At 41.7% G+C, this 21110-nt stretch overlaps 1 long non-coding RNA gene across 1 annotated transcript; it reads left to right on the top strand.

Annotated features, from left to right (window-relative positions):
* The first annotated feature begins 7596 nt into the window (after window positions 1-7596).
* Window positions 7597-11908, top strand: LOC121136948. Its single transcript, XR_005874134.1, has 4 exons — window positions 7597-7697; window positions 7786-7873; window positions 7974-8058; window positions 11110-11908. It is a non-coding gene; the product is annotated as an uncharacterized LOC121136948 (long non-coding RNA).
* Window positions 11909-21110: the final 9202 nt, after the last annotated feature.

Here is a 21110-nt window from a genome sequence, read left to right as displayed (position 1 = left end):
AGTCAAAGTGTCTCAAGCCCCATTGGTCAATAATGCATTGCATAGAGGCGGCGCAAGGTAGAGAGAGACTATCCTGTGTTTAGAACCAAGGCTGCTGTGACATTGTGAGATACAACAGGAGTAAGCGCTCTCAGAAACACATGGGATTCATGAAGCATGTTGTGGGGTTATTTGTACACTGTGTGAAAATGTATTGCTGTGATTTGTGTAATAAAAAGCTGAATGGTCAACCGGGCAATGGTGGCGCACACCTTTAATCCCAGCATTTGTGAGGCAGAAGCAGTCGGATCTCTGTGAGTTTGAAGCCAGCTTGGGTCTACAGTGCCAGGACAGGCTCCAAAAGCTACAAAGAAGCCCTGTCTCAAAAAACAAAAACAACAACAACAAGCTGAATGGTCATTAACTAGGCAGCAGGACTTCTGCACAGAGAGAGGAAGTAGGAGGAAATAATTGTGGTATAAGAAGATGCCATGGAAATGTGGGGAGTCAGACATGCAGAATAAAAAAAAAAAGATAAAAAGCCATATAGTGAAACACAGATTGATATAAGCAGGTTAATTTAAGTTTTAAGTGTTAGTGGGGCAAGCCTAAGCTAAGGCTGAGCATTCGTAATTAATAATAAGTCTCCGTGTCATTATTTGGGAGCTGTCTGGCAGGACAGAGAAAGACTCGTTATGGATGCATTTCATTTTGAGTTAATTTTCAGTTGTTGTACATTCAGAAACCTTTTGCTGTTGCCAGACTTTTCATGGCCTCCGCATGTTTGCTCATGACCCACAGTTTAAGTCTCTGGGTGGATAAAGGCATTTGCTGCCAAGGCTGACAGCCAGAGTTCTATCGCTAGCACCCACATAGTGGAAAAAGAAAACCAACTCCCACAAGATGCCCTCTGACCTCCACATGTATGTCATGATATCTGCACTGACACATATACATACATACACACAAAACATAAAGTTTCCAAAACTTGTTCTAATGCTGCTGCAGATGCAGTGATGGAAAAGGGGTTGACTATTGAAATGTCTGATCTTGCACAAGCCAGTTTTACTAAGAACCCAAGAAGCATGACTAGTTTTATCTTGCTCTTCACATATCCTGAGGGAGAGACTTTCAGTTACTAAGAAGTTTCTCAATTTCTAGAGAACAGCTGCCTGGTAATACAATGTTGCCCAAATGCATAAATTGTATATGAACCTATTCTTGGGTTTCTGCTGGTTCATTAGCATTTATGGAATGTTTGGGATCTCATGAGTAAGTTCCCAAGAGGTACCTGAATCTGTGTCCTTCTCTTCAAAGGCTTAGCTATAACAGAAGAAAGTCCAGTGTGTGTCACTCACACAGAGTGGGTTTTCTCCACTTCCACATCTTTCTCTGGCTACTCCCCACTACCACTACCCCAGTGGACCACATTCCAACACTAATTCATCTTCCCACAAATCCTGCCTTCTCCAGTACACCATTCAGACATGCTCTCTAACACTCACCTGAACCAACTCTCTTTCAAGATGGATTCCTTTCTTATCCTGGTTCCCATGGCAGCCTACAGGACTCTTGAATGTACTCCTCCCACCCCCATGTATACTTGTGTGTTAAAATTCTCCATGAAACTGAGCACTTTTTAAAGGCAAAATTAATATATCATTCAGTTCCAGAGCAACTCTTAGTGACTGGAGTGCCAGTGTTTGATCTATGAACTATACTGGGCTTACAGGCTGCATGGCATGCTAAAAAGAGCTCACATTGCTCTTCAGACATCTAAGGGAGAGAAAGCCTTAGATCTTGAGTTTAAGATCAGCCTTGGCTCAGAGACCCCATGTCATCCCCAATCCCCTCCTTCACTTTGCAGATTTCCACATATCTATCCAGAAGATTCTACATGATTGACAAATACTGATATAAAGGTAAATTCATGATCAAGAAAGGTGGATAGTACCACATACTGACAAGGAATGAAATTGTAAGGAATCAATTTGATTATAGTCATATTTTTAAAAATCAATATTTTTCCACAAAACTTTTCATTAAATAAGAAATATTTATACAAATCAGACAGTGTAATATACCTAATATTTGTCTTTTGACCATTCACATACAATGTCTGGTTAATTGAAGCAATTGAGTCTTGAACAACGTCAAAGACTGCTGCCTAGAGTTTAGAATGATAATATCCTGGAGCCTTGAGGTCAATGCAGTTCACTAGAAAGGCAGTACTCACACGCTCTTAGGTGACATGACAAAGAATATGTATCCTCTAGTTGCTCAGTTTCTGGAAGTAAAAGAATTAATTCTTTTACTCATATCCTAACATAATGCATAGGTAACTCCTTTGCCTTTAAAAATTTTTTTAACTTTTTATTTTTTCCTCTGATAAGCATATCAGTATAATCCACCTCAAAACTCAAAGCACAGACACTTACCCTTGAAAATGAGTTTTCTCCTCCTTTGTTTTCTTTTCCCCCTTCCCCTCCCCATCATTCTTTTCTTAATGTTTATTTCTGAATCTTCTGTAACCTAGGCAGTTACCCTTATGGTCTCAATGAATATTTAATTTTTTTGCTTTTTGGTTTTTTTGTTGTTGTTGCTATTTTTTTTTCAAGACAGGGTTTCTCTGTATAGCTCTGGCTGTCCTGGAACTTGCTCTGTAGACCAGGCTGGCCTCGAACTCTGGATCTACCTGCCTCTGCTTTTAGAGTACTGGGATTAAAAGGTGTGCGCCAACAGTACCCAGCTAAAAATTTCATGTTAAAAGCTTTGTCAGCATATTCGATCTGGAAATAATAGCTTGTGAACATCTGTCTGGGGCAGCTGCTCTCTGGAAAGGACACATGATTTCAAGCCTCCGTGGTAAATTTCCAGAAACCACCAGGAAACGTGAGGTGGTGGAAGAGGTCGGGAGACAGTTTAGAAAATATTTGGGGAGAAGAATCAGAGGTTATCACACACTTGAAAGGGTAGTCCTCAAGATTCAAACCCTCCATAATTCTTTTGTTTGTGCATGTCTTTATGAAAACAGTCTGACTTAAGCAGAAGCCAGCACAGAGAGCTCAGTAATAACTCAAATTCTTACACTGGAAAGCAGCCATTTACCCAGGGACCAAATTCCTGTTTACTCTGAGGGAATGTGGGAGACCAGCTGCCTGCCAGTAGCTTTGCAGGCAGTGAAAACAGCCAGAGGCTATCACAAGGAGGAAATCACATGGCATGTTAATTTATGAACGTCAAGGACAGACATTAAACACTATGCAAGGAAACTCAAGGGTGATGGTGTCTAAAGCTGGGATCTGAGCTCTTTGAGAGTGAACTGTTTGCACGGAAGAGAGCCACACTGTTGTCTCTTAGCTCGTTTTAATAACCAGTGTCACCTGGTGGTGGTGGCAGCTCACTCCTTTAATCCCAGCCCCGGAGAGGCAGAAGCAGGTGAATCTCTGTGAGTTCAAGGTCAGCCTAGTATACAGAGCTGTTACACAGAGAAACCCTGTCTTGGAAAACCACAAGAAAAAAAAATCAGTATCATTCCATTGATTCCCTATTTAGGAAATGCACATATATTTTATTGTGATTGCCTATTCTGGTACAGCTGATAATGGGAAATTCAAGGTGGAAAACAAAAAGAATCTGGGCTAAGATGCTGAGAATCGCAGACACAATCTGGATGACTGGCTCCGCCCTATTTGTGGTGGAGTACCCTAGTGCAGAATCTTGGGAGGGGATGGGGAGGGCACCGTCTCTCAAGCTTTTCGTCCACATTCAGAACTTGAGGGATTTCCACCAAAGGGAAAAACAAGACCCTCAACCCGATCATCCAGCCTGTGTCACAGATGGAGAGAGCAGAGGTGACCTCACTCGTTAAGGGGTACATAGCTTCACAAATGAGGCATGTATCCATATAAAAGTCTTAGGAATAAGTAAAGAAAACACTTTTTAAAACAAGAGATTAAGATAAATTCATGATTGGCATTCACTGTAGCTCTAAATGACAACTTGGCCACCAATAGTTTCTAAATTATGACAAGAACAGCTATACCCTGGCTCAGGAGGTCGTCATTGTGATATCCTTAAGTCCTATGTCATCAGTTTTACAGTTGGGTGGTGTTTTAGGATTTCAATTGCTGTTATAAAAACCACCAAGCCAGTCAGGCGTGGCAGCACACACCTCCCACTCTAGCTGTAGAGGCAAAAAGATCTCGATTTCTGAGTCCCAGGCCAGTCTGGTCTACAAAGTGAGTCCATAACAACTAGAGCTGTTCCACTGAAAAAGCCTGTCTCAAAAAACCAAAGGAAAACACAACAATAACAAAGCCACCATGACCAAAAGCAGCTCAGGGAGAAAAGTGTATATTTCAGCTTACAATTCCACATCACAGTGAATACTGCTTCCTGGCTTGATCTTCACGGCTTACTCAGCATGCTTATAGCACCCAGGGCCCCCATCCCAAAGTAGCATTGTCCACAGTAGGTTAGGCCCTCCCAACCAAACATCAGTTAAGGAAGTACCACACAGGCTTGTCCACAGCACATTCTGGAGGGGACCTTTTTTTTGTTTGTTTGTTCTCAAATGTCTCTAGTTTAAGTCAAATTAATATAAATCTAACCAGCACAAATGAAGTTGATTTTTGAAATGATTTTCCTTGCTCTTGCTAACATTTTATATAAAGGCTACAACACATTGGTGAAAGTTGAAATGTGTGTTCCATATGCCCCGTGGAAGACTATGAGGAAGTTTGCAGTGTTTTCTTAGGGAACATGAGAAAGCCTGCTGGGTCCAGGACTCAGACACTTTATCCATTAGTACTGTAAATGGAGTCAGATGGAATGTAGGCGTGGTGCTGGGAGGTCTGGGTGACTACAGAGGGTGAGTGCAGCAATACTCTAACAGAACACACGCGCTCAACTGTAAAGCTGAAGCCTTGAAGAGAAGCAATCCGGTGCCATTGCTCTTTTTTGAAACAACTGAGGCTAATTAAGCAACTATTCAAGTCTATTTATAGTCTGAATAATATGTAAGTTATCCTTCAGATTTTCTCAGTGTTTGCTTTTCTCTTTTGGCTTAATTCCCACCCATCCCCAAAAGGAGGCTACTTTCAACATGTCTCCAGATCACTACCAGGAAAAAAAAAAAAAGGGTTTTGATGAGTTTCCTAAGTAGGAAGCAGCAACATGGTGAATTATGCTTGGGACCCCGTATTTATTTCTCTTGCTTTCTACCTTCCTGGTAACAATACCTCAAAGGAACCCTGAAGAATGGGGTTACCCTATCATGACTTTTACACACTCCAGACAGCCTGCATTCCATTGGAGCCTCCATGAATGTCATTCAAGAATCCATTCACCTTGACTCTTGGTATTGTCAAGCATTTGTTTGTGTTTCCAGCTAGTAACAGCTCTTGAAATCAGAAGTTTCAGGTCCCACGTGAGAGAGAGAACTCTCACAGCTCTCTCTTATGATGGAAAAAGCAAGTAGATAAATAGGCAGAGAAAAGAAAGATCCAGAGCATGGTTCAATGACTTGGGGAGCCAGACTTGCACCTGACCTCAAAACGAGAGACTTCTGGTGACTTTGATACAAGAGACTTCTTGTGACCTTGGAATATTATGCATTTTTAGGGGTCATTGGATTTATAAACAGTGCCTGGCAAATACTAGGACCATAATAAATGTGTTGTTGGGGGGGTGGACAAATGGATGAATGGATGAATGTATGAGTGCCTAGATGGGTGAGTAGGGGGTACCCAAAGGAAACGGTTCCCATACATCAGTCATCATTTTGACAGGAATGGAGCACGTTACCCTGGTAGGTTCCCACCCCTGGATTCCTCACACAGCTCTCCATGGATAAACTGATTTTGGAAGTAATCAGCTCTTCCAATTTCCTTTAGAAATGTGTGGATTGTTCTGCAGAAATTCTTTGCTTTCCTTAAAGATGGAAGGAGAACTATTTCAGCATAAGTTGTAACAAGTGATAGAAACTATTGTGAGAAATACATCAGTTTACCTGCAGGACATAGCTGTGTCAAGAAGTGAGTAAGAAACCAACACAAATAAACTAGAGAGAATCAAAGCATTATGGGACATGGGACATCATACTTAAGAAACTTCTACTGCCGGATGGTGGTGGCACACACCAGTACTAGGGATTCAGAGGCAGAATGATCTCTGTGAGTTCAAGGTCAGCCTGATCTACAAAGAGAGAAAGTGAGGGAAAGAGAGAGGGAGAGGGAGAGAGTGGGAGAAGGAAAGGGAGAGAGAGAGAGAGAGAGAGAGAGAGAGAGAGAGAGAGAGAGAGAGTTGAGAGTTCCAGGAAAGCCAGGACGACACAGAGAACCCCTGTCTCAGAAAAACAAAAGCAAAAAAATAAAATAAAAAGGAACTTCTACTGTTCTACTGTGGGTGTTGGGCAAAGCATGATTCAGAAACTGTGGAACACTCAGTTCTTTCTATATGCCCAGTCCCTCTGGCCTTTCTTTTATTCCAACAAGTCCATTCCTTGGCAACCACATAGCATCCCAAGGACTGGTTAGTTTCCTGCTTTTAGGTCTGGAATAACATGCCATTTGTTTGCCCATTCTGTGTCATGGTTTCCCTCTCCATAAATGGAATCACTACATGTGCAGAACCACCTAACACAGAGTAGCTCATCGAACCACTTGACATCCAAACAGAAATTCCACCCCATACGTCTGTCCCATTCAGTCAGTCACTTAAGCATTAAGCAAAATCTATACAAATTCAGTAGACTTCTTAAGCCCAACCTGCCCCAAACGAGTTATCATATTCCTTGCCAAAGTTTTCTCCATTGTACATCTTAGATTTCCTATAATTTAGAAATGTAGGTGAGTTGGGAGCTCAGGTTGTACCCCTAATTTTGGTAGAATTCTCAAAGCTTTATTCTTCCAGTGAGCAGATGGAGAGTTAGAAAGCAAATCCACATTCCTGAGAACTGCCTGCAAAGGAGACTGCATGCAAGATTTATAATTGGATGTGAGGGAAAACAACTTATTTCAGAAGTTTATTTGCTTTTTTGTTTATTCATTTGTTTATTTATCTGGTGCTCTTGTTCATTTCTTTGCAGATGTTTACATTCATTTGTATATTCCCCAATGCAAATTGGTGTGATTGCCAAATACATTACGGCATTAAGCATTTTTTCTAATGCTTCCTCGTTATGCTTCCTGGTACACATGTTTGGCATGTTTAAATGTTTAGTCTCTTAGTGACAATTAAGAAAGAAATAAATACTAAACCTCCCTCAAGCCACAGAAATAAATCCATAGGTTTAAATGTCAGGAGAAACAATTCCTTCTGCCGACCAAACAAAGCTGAGATTTTTAGCATTGCAGGGATGCCACGGAGTCTTCAGATGCAATAGGTTTAAACTGAAAAGCTGCTGAAATAAACAGGTCCTTCCATACATGAAAACATTAGAGCCTTACATTTGAAGAAAAATACAAAAAGCTTTTTATTATTACGCTAACTGCCTGTCAAACATCATTTCCTCTCACCATCAAACACACGGATATTGTTTATTATTTTTAGTAATATGGACATGCTGTCCATGCCAGGCCGGAGCACAACAAAGCCGGTGCTTTGTGGCGGACACGGAGGACAGTGGTCACCTTGTCTTCTGACGTTCCAGCGGCCACCCACATCCACACAGTCAGACTTGTTGGAAAACCACTCTGGTCATGGCCCAGTGCTCGGTGAGTATTCAAGGGCTTCCCAAGGCTCAAGGCTGCGAGGCAGGAGTGAAAACAGAATCATAAATGCCTTTCACATGACTGATTTCAGAGCACTGCTGGACCACAAGGAGCCAGGAAATAAATGGAAACCCTGCTCTCTCTTCCCCACCCACCTCTCCTGCTTCCCCTGGAGCCCAGTGAGTTTTACTGAAATAGAGTCTCCCACTTGACATCTTTCCTTCTGGGATAATTAGCATTTGGATATTCTTTAAAAATAATGAAGCTTCCTTTTTCTAGAGGCCTGTCTATGCCAGTCATATCCAGCCAAGGCACCCACATCTCTCATGAGCAGCAACCAGCTAATCTAGTAAAAGATTAAAAGGTGAGATGCTAATCCTAAATCAAGGCGGTACGGATTAAAACTACATTAACATTCCATTTCTCTTCAGTCAGAATGACCATCACCAGGAATACAAATGACAACAAATGCTGGCACGGATGTGAAGCAGGGGGAAAACACTTTCATAGAAATCATTAGGAGGTTTCTCAGAAATACCATATGGCCCAACTACACCACTCTTGGGAATACACCCTAGGAACTTTACGTCTTAAAATACTTACATATACACATTCACTGATGCTCTGCTAGCAAAAACTAGGAGGTGGAATCAACTTAGATGTCCAGCAACTAATGAATGGATGAGATATTGACATATATGTGTGTGTGATGAAATGTTGTAAAAGGAAGCTTTCCTTGCCAGCCGCTTTGGTATATCACCCGCCAGTCGCCTGGGCTCTGCCACATTGTAGTCCCCAAATAACGACACAAGACGCTGTATTAATTATGAAGCTGTTGGCCTTGCTTGTCTCTTACTGGCTAGCTCTGCTTTAAGTAATTACCCCATAATTGTTAATCTAAGTATGTCTCTTACCGGAGAATAGTTCCAGGTTTCCTACCCCATGGCGGTTACATGTCGACTCTCCGTGTTTCTCCTACCCAGAGTCCTCCTGGACTCCTAGTTCCTCCTATCTAGATTCCCCATTGGCCAGACAGTACTTTATTGACAAATGCACAGGACTTGAATTAATTCAGCAGCATTTATAATCAAGTGTACTTCAGTAGCTGTTCCTTCCTTAGCAATGAAAAAACTGAAAAATACAATAGCGTACAGTATCCAGACTTTCTGTGTATTTTCCATCTTTACATGGCTTATTTATTTATTATTACTTTATTTCTTTCACTTTTATTTATTTTTCTCTGAGACAGGGTTTCTCTTTGGAAACCTGCCTGCCTCTGCCTCTGGGGCAATTCCTACCGGCGTGTGCCACCACAGCCAGCTTCTTTATTTTCTCTCTCAATCTTACATATATTTTTAAACACACTGTGAACCTTTAGAGGTTTGGTTCATCCAAGTCTGACTTTACGGTAAAGCTTTACGTTTTTCTGGCCATGTGTCTTATCTGTAAAACCGCAGCTGTTTTAAACTGCTGCTTTCAAGATGGCGGGCGTAAGCGTGATTCCAGCTTACCGCCTCAGTCCATGCTGACATCCAGCAAATGCTGCCATTTCCAGCTGTACGTACACACCTTTAAATCGTTAGCAGAGTCTCTTAAAAGAACCTTGCTGGCTGTTTTTTTTTTTTCTTTTTATGCCGAGTCAGGAAGACTCCAGTAAGCGAGCCACGTGAATCTTGGCTTGTGGCTAGCAAAACAGAGCACACCTGAGAAAAATGTTGCTACCAAAATCTGTGCTTCTCTCTGTTTTTCTGTTTCTAAAATTCCTTTAAAGCTTTTGTTATTTTGTGTGGAAATTCATGATCCCACTTCTGACACCATTTTGTTAAGAGAAGCTTTTTCCTTGAGAGGAGCCTTCCCTCCCACCAGATCTGCATCAGTCCCAAATAAGCACACAGGAGGCTATATTCATTATGAAGCTGTTGGCCTTGCTTGTCTCTTACTGGCTAGCTCTGCTTTAAGTAATTACCCCATAATTGTTAATCTAAGTATGTCTCTTACCAGAGAATAGTTCTGGGTTTCCTACCCCATGGCAGTTACATGTCGACTCTCTGTGTTTCTCCTACCCAGAGTCCTCCTGGACTCCTAGTTCCTCCTATCTAGATTCCCCATTGGCCAGACAGTACTTTATTGACAAATGCACAGGACTTCCCCAACAAAATGTGATATTTATATACATGTGTATACATGTACATATGTGTGTGGATATATAACATATAAATATTACTCAGATGTAAAGAAAAATGAATGCGTGAAGTTTGCAAGTCAATAGTCAGAGCTAGAAAAAAATTATAGAGTGAGATCACCCAGAACGAAAAGACAGATTTCACATGTTCTCTCTCTAATGAGGGCCCTAGCTTCAAAACGTTTATTTCTTTAACACAGAGTAAATGTGGAACCTAGGAAACTAGAAATGAACCATTGGAAGCACGGGAGGTGACTTGAGACAGGGGAATAATAGGGCATGTGTGAAGTAGGAGTGATGGGAGAATGCTAGGGAGAAGGGCTTAAGCAGGCGGTAGAGGGATAGGGATGGGGAAATGAGGGGACAGGGAAAGGGCTAGCCAAAATGCAGTAGACACGAAGAAGCTACTTGGAAATTAGTGATCTTGTCACCCAAGTTTACACACACACACACACACACACACACACACACACTAAGAAAGGATAGTAGAATGCAAGTTCTTGCTCATTATCCTGGTCTCAACAACCACCTGTGGAATAGTCCTTTATACTGTATAAATATATGTCACTGTGATTGGTTTAATCAAGAAGCTGACTGACCAGTAGCTGGACAGGATAAGGTTAAGTGGGAAAACCAAACTAAGGACACTGGAATGAAGAAAGGCAGTGTCAGAGGAGCCGCCAGTTGGACTTGGAAGAAGCAACATGAAAAGAATATAGATGAGGTAAACAAGCCTTGGAGAAGCCCATTTACATAAACAACAGGCCATCATTTAACTTCTCTTTTGCCTTCAACAATGAGTTTTTTTTTAGATGTGTCCATTTTCCTGTATGTCATTACTTCCAGCTACAATGGAGCGCTCCACTGTGCATTCCCAACCTACACTTCATCCATTTTCAAGTAACAGATAGTCACCTGCTTCTACAGACAAGTGTGGGTTCAGGGTTCTAATCGATGAACTCTGGTGGGCTTCTATAGAATTATAGACAAAAATACATGCTGCAGGACTGGGCAGGACAGGAACTTCCGTCTACAGGGCACAGGCAGGGGTAGGACTCCATGTCTACTTCCTCGTCTGAGTGCTGGGACTGTGTCTGACTTGAACCTGTACAGTTCCTCTGTGTGCTGCCACAGTCTCCATGGGGTCACATGTGTATCAGTCCAGTGTGTCCGGGAGACACTGTCTCCACTGTCTCTGGCTCTTACAGTCTTTCTGCCTTCTCTTTCCTATAGATCCCTGAGCCTTGAGGGGAAGACTTCAGTAATGACATCCCATTCGGGACTGAGTGCTCCAATCTCTCACTCTGCACATTGCCCAGTTATGGGTCTCTGTGTTGGCTCCTGTCTATTGCAAGAATAACTTGCCCTGATGAGGGTTGAGTGATCTATGGGTACAGCAACATGTCATTAGGAGTCGTTTTGTTACTGTGTTCATTTAGCAGAATAATAAATAGTAGGTTTTCCCCTAAGTCCATAACTCATCGAGTCTCAGGTTCTTCACTGCTTTAATGGTGTCAGGTGTGGATTCCATCCTGTTTTAGATTTTTAAGTGCTTGTTGATTTCAAAGCTCTCAAACTAAGAGCAGCCCAAGCTGAATTTATTATCTTTGACATAAATTACGCTATAGCTTACCCCTTTTGCTATTTCAAGGAATAGATCATCTCATAATGATTTCATAAAGCATTGTACTGGCCAGTTTTATGTCAACTTGACACAAGCTAGAGTCATTTGGAAAAAGGAAACCTCAACTGAGAAAAGTTCAGCTTGTGGACAAGTGTATGAGGGCATTTTCTTGACAGATGTGGGAGGGCCTTGCTTCCTGTGGTGTACCACCCCTAGGCTGATGGCCAGGGGTACTGTAAGGAATCAGGCTGAGCAAGCCATGAGCAGGCAAGTCAGTAAGCAGCACTCCTCCATGGCTTCTGCATCAGCTCCTGCCTCCAAGTTCCTGCTTTGAGTTCCTGTCCTGACTTCTTCTGAGAATATACTATAATGTGAAACTGAAAGCAAAATAAATCCTCTCCTCCCCAAGATGTTTTCCGTCATAGTTTTTTATTATAGAAAAAGAAACTCAAAGGCACAAAGGCAGATGTTAACCTGAGATCCTTCCAGATTCTTTACCTCTGCTTTCATAACGCATTTAATCTCTATGTCCTTATATTTATGGCCTCCAAATAGTCTTCTAAATCATTCTTTCTCTCTATTGACTTTAAATAAAGTCAAAGTTAACTTTATTTTATGTGTATGGGTGTTTTACCCACACATATGTCTATGTAACACATGGTTACCTTGTACCTGGTACCTGTGAAGGACCAGAAGAGATCATTGGATCACCTGGAACTGGAGTTACAGACGGCTGTGAGCTGTTGTGTGAGCACTGGGAATTGAACCGGCATCATCTACAAGAGTAGCCAGTACTCTTAACCACTGAGTCATATCTCCAGCCCCCCAATTTTTTTTTTGAGATATGGTTTCTTTTCATAGCCTTGGCTGTCCTAGAATTAGGTCTTTAGCCTAGGCTGGCATCAAACTCTGTCTTCTTCCAGCTCCCAAATGCTGGGATTAAAGATGTGTACCACCACTACTGGACTCAGCCTCCAGGTTTTGCCATCTCCTATCCAAGATGGTTTAAAAACCACCTGTTTTTACTGTTATTACTTACTTAGATACTTCCTCCTCAACTTTATCTTCCAAATGGTGAACACATTTTTTAGACACAGATTCAATAGTCTTAGTTCCTAAAACATTTCACCTTATCCGTTCATCTGTTGAAACACTGAATCTTTTCTCAGGGGAGAAATAGAGCCACTTGTAGTAAAATGGTGAACCTTCCCCATACTTCCAAGCCTCAGGGTGCTATTACATCCATCTCTTCAATGACCAGATAGCTTATTCTATTGTCTGTTACCATGATTTAATACTCCAAACTAGTGAGTTATAAGGAAAGGGAGCTATTATTCTCACCTTTGTGAAGACTGGGAAGTTCCAGATTGTTCAACACATCTGATGAGGTCCTTCTTGCTTGTAGAGACTCTGAGAAGACCTATGGTCTCATTGGGAGTAAAATAGCAACATGGGCTGAGAGTCCTAGCTTGGATCTCTGCTATTTACAGAAAAATCCATCATCCCATTGAACCAGGGCCTGTTACACCTTTACTCTGCCCAATTTAGTTCTCAAAGATTCTCCCTCCAATACCACAGTCTGAGTTTCCATCGTGTTACTATTTGTTATCTCACAACAGAGATTAAATTTCAATATGAGTTTTGATAGGAATATTCATTCCACAGCAGCTGAATACTGAGAAGGAAGCTTTGTCAAACTCAGAATATAAATGACAACGCAACCAAAGCCAAAAGATATTAACAATAAAGCAGAAATAAAATGTCTTCAAAACGAATTATGAGCATCCAATCCAAAGGAATGGTGGTAGTATTAGAGTTGAAGCTACAGCAATAAAGATTTCCCTTGGTGCCAGTCAGCCAAAGCTAGCTGGGAACAAGGAATCTAAAGCCAATGCCTCGGGCAACTCCCAGCGAGCCACAGCTAGGCTCCATGCAGTGGTTACCAGAAGTGTGGCTATTTGAGAAAGAGAACACGAAAAATGAGTCACGGCCCAAAGTACACTTTACACAGAGTGAATTTAAATGAAACCAATGTTGTATCTCTCTATAAGACATAGAAATGCTAAAGCTTAGTTAATCTGAGAGCTCCGATCTGATATGGAGTGATATTAAGGACAAATACATCGTGAAAAGAAGCTCACTTCTGTTCAGAAATGGGGAATCAACAATTCAAATCAAGTGACCACTTCCCTACTTCTCCATTCTTAGAAACTTGTATAACACTTGTTAGTCGTTTATCAAATATCATTTATTGGCTTCCACATCAACATTATTTCAACTAGAATAGTAGTAGCCCAATCTAAAGGTTAAGATCTTCTGTAGACTTAAGCATGATAACACTTTAAAAGAAAAAAAATGTTAGCATCAACGTTCAGATTTATAATAAGTACATAGATGAGAAAAACCTGAAGTGGATTACTTAGAACCGGTGTAGAGCTCCAGAGTCCAAGGGACTAGACTTGCCCACTCACTTCTTGGTCCATTCTTGGAAGCATAGAGGAGTTGTAGACTTTTATCTCTGGTCCATTGGCCAGAGCGTAGGCATGTGACCATGCATTGCTGCAAATCAAGACCAGAAGACTTTATTCTCATAGGGTTAAAATCCAAAACTTGGGATTTCCATTGCTAAGAAGGAGAATGAACACTGAAGAACGACCTTCAAATGCCGTCTCCATGTGCCTCAATCTCGTTCCACCATTGTCACCAAATTTATTCCCCTTCTTTCTACGCTTCTTCCAAATTAAAGAGAACAGAATCAAGTTCATCTCTGCAATGAAACTATGATGTATGAAAGCCCTGACACTAAACTTTCCAGTTTCTTCCATTAGGTGAATATGGAGTGTGCTTAACAGAAGCACAAGGTAAACTTTCCAAAGCTGAATATTAAGAATAAATCCAAAGAAGCACAGTTTCATATAGCATATAATGCATTAAAAAAAAAGCCATGGGAAATAGATCAAGGAATGAAAATCAAAAGACTTCTCCAGAAAGATTCATTGGCAGGCTCAAAATCCAAATTTGCATTTAACTTGCATATGCATGGAGAGAACTTCCTATTTTTATTCTTTTTTAAGTGTCTTCCATACTCACTTCCTCAGACTGTTTCTCTCTTGCAGCCATTACTGTCAAACCTCAGTTGCAAGCATTCTCCTGAATAAATTGAATATTATTTATGGGAAATATGTGAATCTCTCAACATATGGGCTATTCTGAGTGTTCCCTATGTGCTCCTTTTCCGTCTCTCTGCTGTGTTGCAGGGGGAGGCAAAGCAAGGGCTGGAATGAAAATGCGTCATGGGCTTCAAGAAACAAAATTTGGAGTGATAAGACCTTTGCACAAATATCTGAATATAAAAAATTGATCGATGCCTGCCTACTTACCTGTGGAACGTCAGAGAAAGTTATGATCATCTTAACACATTCAAACACGTCTCTGGTATAAACTTCTTTGTCAGACTGCAATAATAAGGACACTGCTGGGCAGTGGTGGTGGCTCATGCCTTTAATTCCAGCACTCGGGAGGCAGAGGCAAGCGGATCTCTGTGAGTTCCAGACCAGCCTAGTCTACAAGAACTAGTTCCAGGACAACCTCCAAAGCCACAGAGAAATCCTGTCTCCAAAAACAAACAAATAAACAAAAAAAGCAAGGACACTGTATCTCCTTTATGAAGTCAATGGATTGCTTTCTTAGCACGATGCTTAGGTTTTCCTTTTGGAAATCACTGCTTGTTCTAAACTCTGCCTCTTAGGTATTAGCCTAAGGATTTTAATTCTACTTTCAAACAACCATGCAGAGAGAAGCAAAGTCTTCTCGTGATTAGCATGATTTCTCAGTACCAGCACCGCACAGGGACTGAACCTGGATGCCCAGGGATGCTTTTCCACCTCAGTGATGTTCTTGCTGGTCCTTGTTGCAGCTGTCTTAGAGCACAGACCCATAAAAATCACCACATCTGAAACACTGATTCTAGTATTTCTAGATAAGCCTCCACCATACCCATATATCACAGATGTGTGAACTAACTGCAAGCCTTTATGTTAAACTCATGACACCAGTTCTACACAGTTTAATGGAGAGTTTGGGGTGTAAGCCTCAACTCTGCCTAGTGGCGATGTTCCAACAATGCCAAAACTGGAAAAGAAGCCTCTTTGATTCTTTGTAAAGTTTCAAACCTGACCTCAAAACTCTGCTCTACCAAGAGCTACTGTTAGGGACTTTCTAAACATGCTTAGTTATAAAAAATAAAATTACAGTTATTATTTTTCCCAATATATGGATCCATCCTGAAATTACATTGTACTTTTGTTGACTTTCTGATAGAATTAAACATAGTGTTTTTAAAGATGTATAGGAAGAGGTCTACATACCTGTAGCTCTGACCACACCCGTTTGAGTGTGTTCACAGGTACATAGAACGCATGGAGGATAAAAGGGGCTAGGAGGAGGAGACTCTCTCTTTGGGTTCTGGTTGTGGCCTGGAGAGCAGCATGTGGACCTTTGGTTCTCAGCTTTCTTGGCTTTTCACATAAGTGATTTCTCTCTCAAGAAAATATCATAGGAGAGTCCTATTTTGTGTGTCTCAATATTTCTGCATTAAAGGTGTATTATTAGTTAGACTTTTAACTTAGAGTATATGACCTAGATCAGACCAAAAAGAAGGCATATGAGGTCATGCATGTGAGGTTGATTGTGGAATTGACTTGATGTTCCTTTCCTTTTATAGGAACCTACATGAGCAATTTGTCTCCAAAGAAGAGAAGGACTTTGAGGTAATTTTTCCTGAGGAAAGCTGGTAAGTTTTCACATAGCTGGGGTAAGGGACATGTGATTCCTAAGTCAGTGCGCTATGGTCACGATGAGGCATGTTCCAGTGTGCCACCTACCTCTCTTCTCATGACAGCCTTGTGAAACCAGACAGTCTTTACAACATGTGGGAGAAAGTTAGAGTCCAACCACACAGAACTTGGGCAACAAGGGAGCTAAGTAATACTAAAGGAAGACACTAAACATGTTGGAAAGAGTGCCCCTAAAAAGGACGCCATAGCAGAGACAGGATGCCCTCGGGACGCTGTTAAAATATCGTAATAGAGTGGGAAAGTCCCAGAGGGTCAGTGGGCAAGCAAGAGGCAAATGGCTCCTTTCCAGACTAGAGAGAGAGAAGGGACAGAGTTTGGTTGCTGACAGGTAAGGATCATCAACAAAGATACAAACCTCTCTACCTGGCTTTTTTGTAGATGCCTTTAAAAGTAATAGCAGTGAATTTTAATTCTGACAAATATTTACATGTTGCTAAGCTAGTGAGAGCTACCTGGTTTTGCTAGTGTTAAAGTAAGTGACTCTACAAGATTATCTTTACTCTGCTCTTGGGGAACCCGCTAGAGCTACAGTTTCACCTGTTAATCGATCCTATAAAAAGACAGCCAATAATAGATAGTCAAAAGTAGCACTTAAAGACTCACTAAAAATGTATTTTGGGTTTGCACTATAATTTTTCCCTGTTTCTTACCTTCATATTGCTACTAGCAAAGAAATAAACACTTAATTGATGGATAGTTTGTTTTCTGAATTAATGTGTAGGGTGACCTTGGAAATAACAAACTTGGGTTTTTTTTTTGAGAAATAAATGTATTTATAATTACTGTCAACTCCCTTTGTAAGCCTGACAAAAACATGTTTTGCTTTTCCAGGTGGACGATGGATTGCCAGCAATCCTCGATTGTGTCCATCTTAGCAACTGGAATGAATGCGTGAGCCATTATTGAGGAATTAGCAGGTACAACAAACCGTCTTTCATCAAAGTCGTTACTGCTTCTAATGCAAAAGAGAGAGGGAACAGATAAAACGTGACAATAATTATTACAGGTAATAAGAGGAATTATGTCCCATGTCCCAGAAATGACTGCTTCAGACAGAGGAGTTCATCTGAACAATCAATACCATTTCACTGCTCCTTTCATATGCTATTCTGTAGTTACAGTTCTTTTCACACTGAAGTATTCATCTCACTGGTTCTCTGCAGAAGGACAGGAGTTGAAATAAAAGAACTAAAGTGCTTCTGTATTGTCATTGACCAAGAGGACCTGTCAAGTCACCTTCTGCCCTCAACCCGTCTTTTACATAAACACATCCTTAATACAGTACATTTGAAAACAAGTAGCATTCTTATTGCTTCAAAATATCTAATGAAATCACCAAGTTATTTTTGTTAGAATTGCTTCAGATGACTCAAATATCAATTTGCTTCTGACTGAAACCCAGACAACTTGCCATCAAAACAGTAACTAGCTTTTTGTTTGTTTGTTTTTGTTTCATGTTGTTTGGCCCTCTTTTTGAGACAGGCTCGCACCCTGTAGCTCAGGCTAACCTTGAACTCGAAACCCCACTCCTGCTTCAGTGTTGTATTTTTTCTTCATGTATAGGTATGACTGTTTTAGCTGCAAGTGTCTGTGTTCCATGTGTGTATGGTATCCACGGAGGCCGGCGAGGGACATCAGATCCTCTGGAAGTAGAGTTGCAGACAGTTGTGAGCCACCATGTGAGAGATGGGAACCAAGTCCGGGTTCTCTACAAGAAGCAAATGCTCTTGTAGCCCCAGTCTTGGTTATTTTAAAGAATATTGCTATTTATAAGTATTGAGAAAATGTGTAATGTGTTGTGTATGGGTTAGGTGAGGATATCTTTCATTTCATGAGCAGAAAATAAAAATGATGTCTCTGAGCCAGGCACAGTGGTCTATATCTGCTATCCTAAGACTCGAGAGGCTGAGGTAGGTGTATTGCAAGTTCGAGGCCAGTCTGCATATACCGTGTGAATGAAATTTTCTGGGAGGAACTGAATTTTATGTAAGACTGATTAAATGATTAGAGCATCACTATTTGTAGCGAGCTTGGAATGCTGAATATACAGAGCCTAATTAAAATTCACTGTGGACTATCTTTACCATTCCTAAATAGCAATTCCTTGCCTCCCTCTGTGTCTGTGTGAAACAGGTAAATTCTCTTAGAACGAGCAAAACTGACAGACCACTCACTGACTCACACCAACTGATCAACTAAGAATGTCATCATATCTGAGGCCTATATGATTGTAACCTACTTACCTGCTGTTTCCGTTCACATATTTCAACACTCTAAGTACTAAAGAGAGGAGGGAGGCATTTAAGGCAGTCGTCAATCTCATTATCGGGGAAGGGCATTTAAGGTAGCCTCTCCACTGTTGCTTAGATTCTTAGTTGGGTCACCCTTGTGGATCCCTGGAGATTTCCCTAGTGCCTGGTTTCTCATTAAGCCCATAACGGCTCCCTCCATCAAGCTATCTCTGTCCTTGCTCTCCTCTGTTCTTACCCCAACTCAGCCTTCCTGATTCCTCATGTTCTCCTCCCCCCTTCCCCCCTGTGCTCCCAATTTACTCAGGAGAGCTTGTCCCTTTCCCCTTCTCAGGGGTCCATGTATATCTCTCTTAGGGTTCTCCTTGTTTCCTAGCCTCGCTGGGGTTGTGGATCACAGAACCTTCATTCAGTAACTGATGGAAGCAGAAGTAGAGATTTACAGCTAAGCACTGAAACAAATTCCTGGAATTCAGTTGTAGAGAAGGAGAATTGATGAGCAAAGGGGTCAACACCATGCTGGGGAAATCCACAGAAACAGCTGACTTGAACAAGTGGGAACTCATGGACCCCAGTCTAACAGCTGGGGAACCAGCATAAGACTAAACCAGGCCACCTGGACATGAGTGTCAGCTGGGGTGGCTTTTGGAATCTATAGGGCTTCTAGCATTGGAACCAGTATCTATCTCTAGTGCATGAATGGGCTTTGGGAGCCCATTCCCTATGGTGGGATGCTCTCTCAACCTAGATACATGAGGGAGGCCCTAGGTCCTGCCCCAAATGATGTGACAGACTTTGATCATCTCCCATGGGAGACCTCACCCTCCCTGGGGAGTGTATGGGGGGGTCAGTGGCGGGGCATGGGAGGACAGGGAGGGAGAGGGAACTGGGATTGGTATGTAAAATAAAATTGTTTTTTAATTTAAATAAAAATTAATATAAAAAGAAAAAAGAGAGGAGAGGGGGAGGGAGGGAAAAGGAAGGAAATATAAAAAGGGTAGAGAAAAGAAAAGAAGAGGAAAGGGGAGTGAGTGCCTGTAGGTCAGGATCAGCTCTCTTCAATTCCTGCTCAGCTTAGCCAGTCAATGGAAGCCTAACGCCAAGAGTGGGGGCCTGGTGTGTAGGGAGTTAGTTTACAGCTGCCCTCAAGTAGCTGGAGCGGTGGCGGCGCACGCCTTTAATCCCAGCACTCGGGAGGCAGAGGCAGGCGGATCTCTGTGAGTTCGAGGCCAGCCTGGTCTACAGAGTGAGTTCCAGGACAGCCTCCAAAGTCACAGAGAAACCCTGTCTCAATCCCCCCCCCAAAATAAAAAGACATTGAAAGAGCTCTGTTCCTTTGCCTGGAGTTCCTGGGCAGGAGATCTGTAAATGGTTAAGATCCTTCCTGAGGTAAAACCCAACTATTCTTCCTCCCAAAGTTTTACAAGTTCGGGCCCTCGTTTCCAACAGCTTTAAACCCAACAGTGAGATTTCACAGTTATACTCTTTATCAATAATTCAAAGCATCTGTATTTAAGCAGATACATAATTCAATGAACACATGCATGGATGATTTCCAATTCAGTGGCTGAAGTTGCATAAAACTAGTAAAGTCTGTGTCTGCATTAGACAGAGCATCCATCTTTACTATACGGATGAGTCCATGAAATGACTCTTCTACAACGACGACTTCCCAAGTCATTTGCTGTGCAGTGGGAAGGCAGAAATGAGATTCACACTTGAGGGTTTCTTGTGCTAGCTACCTCTATCTTCATATCCTTCCAGCTTGTTATTATATTACTATTACTACTACTATTGTTGTTGTTGTTATTATTACTACAGTGTTGTAGGTGTGTTGTTGGTCTCACAGCACTTAGAGATCAGAGAAGTCTTTTCTCTGTCCCTGTCACCACTTTCTTTTTTCTTTTTTTCTTTTTCTTTTTTTTTTTTTTTTTTTTTTTTTGGTTTTTCGAGACCCTGTCACCATTTTCAATACCCTCTTTGCCCCTTTTCTGTTTTTCCCATCCTATGAATCTTTTCTAAAATCTCATAAAAATTGAAGTATTCACACACTCTTCTATGCTTTGTAACGTGTTACTTTGGGGGGGGGTTGGCATTCCGGCCACACCCTGTTAGTTACTATCAACAGTGGCCACTAGAGGGAGACTCAGAGGACGCTTTTCCTCATTTCACCTGTTCTGTGTTTGCCTGGGCAATAATCCTCCATCCTGAGGTGGGCGGCTGGTTTTTCGACCTCTTGCTTTACTTCCAAAATCTTCGAATTAACCTGAATGTATTCTGTTAGAAATACAGGCACCACTGACTGGGAAAGCTCGCCAGCATTCCAGGGCTCCCCAGACATAGCACCTGCTGGGCAGAGTCCATTCCCCCTCTCCCCTCGCCCACATTCCTAGGATCCTAAAAATAGGGGTTCATGAAGGACTAGATAAGAGAGAGAGAGAGAGAGGGACTGAACATAAAGCTTAAGATTCCGGTCTGGAGAGGCAGCAGCTTCTAACAGCTCCC

The sequence above is a fragment of the Mesocricetus auratus genome, unplaced genomic scaffold, assembly GCF_017639785.1.
Source record: "Mesocricetus auratus isolate SY011 unplaced genomic scaffold, BCM_Maur_2.0 Super-Scaffold_100676, whole genome shotgun sequence".
Classification (NCBI taxonomy): domain Eukaryota; kingdom Metazoa; phylum Chordata; class Mammalia; order Rodentia; family Cricetidae; genus Mesocricetus; species Mesocricetus auratus.
The sequence above is the reverse complement of the archived record's forward strand: the minus strand, read 5'-3'. Positions and strand labels throughout refer to the sequence as shown.